Here is a 4,064-nt window from a genome sequence, read left to right on the forward strand (position 1 = left end):
AATTACGGGTAAGAAGAGGAAGGAGAGCACTTTCCTGGTGAACGTCCTACAGCAATCCGCCTCACGGACAACAGTAGTTCAAGTCACTACTTCACAAGGCGAGTAGAGTCGCGGGGAGCAATACGCTCCTAGTGTGCGGAGACTTTAACGCTCTGAACCAAGGCTGGGGCTACCAAAGAACGACGGTCAAGGGAAGAGAGCTGATGCAAGATGCCACCGACGTGGCACTGAACCTAATCACGGATCCGGTCTTTCCCACCAGAATCGGTACATCGGTTACGAGAGACACCACTTCGGACCTTACCTTCATCAAAACCGAAGGAAGAAAGAGAGAAGCGGAATGGAGAAACAGGGGACAAGAGCTGGGCAGCGATCACTACATCGTGGAGGTCGTCGTACCGCTCGAAGGCCAAGGCAACACCGGCATAAGGAAGCATCGCATTACGGATTGGGACGCCTTTCGAACGGCACTACCCGCGGTGCAACTGGACATTATGGACATGGAACAATGGGCGGCTAACGTCATTGAGACGACGGAAAGAGCCACCAAAGAGCTGGAAACGGAGGAACGGATAGACAAGATGGACAGTCGGCTCGCCCACCTGATAGAAGCCAAGCAGTTCGTAAAGGCGAGGTGGCAGAAGCAACGAACGAAGCGAAGTCTAAGGAAGAAGATCGTCGAGCTCAACAGGCTGATCGAGGCTCACTGCAAGGTGCTATGCACCCAACAATGGAACGAGGCCTGCAATGAAGCCGACGGACAGTTACACAAGGGCAAAATGTGGAACATGCTGCGGCACCTCCTCGACGAAACAAAGACCAAGGGCCACTAACACAACAACCTGGCCAGGATCCTACACAAGGCAATCTGCGAACACGGAGAGGACGAGATCAAGCGGAACTTGGACGCCAAGTACCTACCGACCACCCCCACGGAAAGAAACCCGGATTACCAAGGCAACGAGAACGAGACGCTAGATCGAGACATCGAGACATGGGAAGTCAGAGCTGCTCTGCAGGATCTCAATGGCAGGTCCGCCGCGGGTCCCGACCGAGTGACCAACAGAGCGCTCAAGAACCTCAACGAAGCGGCCATCGAAACGCTCACGAAATTCTACAAGTGCTGGCAAGATGGAAGGCTACCCAAGCAATGGAAAACAGCCAAGACGATCCTCATCCCCAAGCCTGGCAGACTACCAAACATAGAAAACCTCAGGCCGATCTCACTGACTTTGTGCGTGGGAAAGGTCCTCGAGCACGTTCTCATGAACAGGTGGCAGCGTTACCTGGAAGAATCGGAGCTCTACCCGAATTCCATCATAGGGTTTCGGAACAAGCTCGGGACGCAAGACGCCATGATCTTACTGAAGAACGAGATCATCGACGATATGAAGGCCACCAAGGACAACAGAGCCATACTTGGGCTGGACCTGCAGAGCGCCTTCGATAAAGTGAGGCACTCGGCTATCCTGGCCCAAGTATCCAGGCTAAACATGGGCAGAAAGACATACGAGTACATCAAAGACTTCCTGACGGAACGGACCACCGAAATCTGCGCGGGAGACCTGCAGCTCGAAGAGAAGAAGCTGGGCAGCGTCGGAACCCCGCAGGGCTCGGTGATCTCCCCGTTACTCTTCAACCTCGTGATGATTGGGGTGGGCAACCAGCTAGAAAGAGTAACGGGAGTCCGGCACACCATCTACGCCGACGACGTTACGCTATAGGTACCGGGAGGAAGTGACGGACACATCGAGACAACGCTGCAAGAAGCGGTCAACGCCATCGAGGAGCAGCTGGACGGGTCTGGACTCGTCTGCTCTCCGGCCAAGTCAGAGCTGCTGGTGATTCCACCGAAAGGAGTGGGCAGGAAAAGAAAGAATATGGAATTCAAGTACGAGCATCCCAAGATCACGATCAAGACGGCGGGAGGACAAGTAATACCGGAAGTCGACAAGATTCGAGTGCTCGGGCTGCTCATCGAGCGAAATCGAGTCAACGGTGAAACGGTGAACAAGCTCGCGGGCAAAGCGGCCGCGGCAATGAGACTCATCAAGAGGATGTCCAATAGAAGAGCGGGGATGAAGAAGGAGAGCCTGACTAGGCTCGTTCAATCCTTTGTAGTTAGCCACATAACGTACGTCGCCGCCTTCCACAACTGGATGCCGAGTGAACGTAACAAGATAGACGCCACCATACGCAAGGCGTATAAGGCGGCACTCGGTCTCCTCGGGAGCACGAGCACCGAAAAATTCATGGCGCTGGGAGTCCACAACACGCTGGACGAAATAGCCGAGGCACATAAAACAGCGCAACTCGAACGTCTCTCTGAAAGCGAAGGCAAGCAGCAGAACAACGTACCTATACCGGATAGCATCAATAGAAAGCTCAGGGTCTGCCCGATCCCGATGAACGTCAACCCCGAGCACAACAAGGAGCGGAGGTTGGCGAGGGCCAGGGCCCTCGTGGACCTCCACGCCAGAGAAGAAGGCGCCGTCTACGTGGACGCGGCAGAGTATCGAGGCAGCAGCGACGCATACGCGGCTGTGGTCGTCGGAGCATCGACGGGCGCAACGAAGACCGCAGCAAGCGTCCGGACTCGAGAGGCGCACCTAGCGGAGGAGGTGGCTATCGCCTTGGCCGTCTCCGACCCCGGATGCACTACAGTGCTGTGTGACTCTAGAACGGCAGTGAAGAACTATGCCAAAGGTATGGTATGTAGTGAGGCCGCGCGCATACTGCGCAAGGTCGAAGACATCGGGCGCAAAAGTGCTGCTGTGATCAAGTGGTTTCCGGCCCACATGGGCAGTGACGTGTCGGAACGCGGGAACGCGAACGGCAACGAGACGGCGAACGCGGCCGCGCGAGGACTAACCAACCGCGCGGCTGCAAGCACGGCCGACTCGGAGTGTTGGTCGCGGTACAGTGCCAAGGACAAGATGACCACCTTCAACGAAATAGTGAAATGGTACAGACTGAACAGACAGACTATGCCCCCACCTCACCCGGGGCTTACCCGGAAGGAGGCAGTGCTATACAGACAATTACAGACAGGGTCCCTGCTCACCCCGGTGCTAGCTAAGCACGTGTGTCCGAGTGTGTACACGAGTGACGTGTGTAGACTGTGTGCGAAGGAGAGAGCTACCGCGGCTCACATCCTTTGAGACTGTGGTATAAATCCGAGAGAAGCCAGTGAGAAGACGACGATCCCGCCGCAGCTAGAGGCTGCAACGAGGATCTACGATCAAGAGACGCAACTCAAGGCCGTCCAGCAGGTCTCGGCAGCTCTAGGAAGGCAGCAACCTAGCGAAACCGAGGATAAGGGTGGTGGCACCCCCAGGAAGGGGGCGGCGGCCCTCTCAGACCCGCGGAAGTAGCGAGGGAGCAAGACCTCGAGGAGCATAACGCACGAGAGTGACGTAGTGGCCGCGTCGCGATGAAAGCTCGTCCTCCCTGCGTGGAGGGAGCCTAATCTACTCTGCAGGCATTCTAATAAAGTTATTCTCTCTCTCTCATGCGTCCTTCGACCGACAATCTCCGTCACCACGTCGGCGCTCTCTCTCCCCAATGCGTCGTCGTCCCATGCCTTTAGAAGAGGAAAACTAAACGCCGCAGTTCATGAGGCAAGAACTGCGTCGCCGTCACAGCGTCCAAGTCCTCACAATTCTGCGTAGAATGTACTTGCTGTTTCTGTTGAGGGAGTATCAACTCTTGCCCTTGTGGACACTGGAGCCGCCGTTTGTGTAATAAATGAAATACTCTGTCGCTCCATCCGGAAAGTCACGACGACAGTTGCTGGTGTAGCCCTCCGTACCGCAACGGCGCATCATGTTCAGCCGTTAGCAGCTTGTACGGCCCGAGTTGTAATTGAGGACATGATGTACATTATTGAGTTCATTGTGCTGCCGTCCTGCTCTCACGACGTCATTCTTGGATGGGATTTCCTCTCACGACACAAAGCCATCATCGACTGCGAGCGGGCCGAAGTCAAACTTTCTCCTTTGTGCGATCTCCATTCCGACGGTTCTCCCGAACATCCCCCTAAATTAGTAGTCGCTCAGGAGACT

General features: G+C 55.5%; 1 pseudogene; it reads left to right on the forward strand.

Moving 5' to 3' along the window:
* Nucleotides 1–581: 581 nt before the first annotated feature.
* Nucleotides 582–3,374, forward strand: LOC119459274 (uncharacterized; annotated as a pseudogene).
* Nucleotides 3,375–4,064: the final 690 nt, after the last annotated feature.

Source organism: Dermacentor silvarum, chromosome 7 (genome assembly GCF_013339745.2).
Source record: "Dermacentor silvarum isolate Dsil-2018 chromosome 7, BIME_Dsil_1.4, whole genome shotgun sequence".
Taxonomy (NCBI): Eukaryota; Metazoa; Arthropoda; class Arachnida; order Ixodida; family Ixodidae; genus Dermacentor; species Dermacentor silvarum.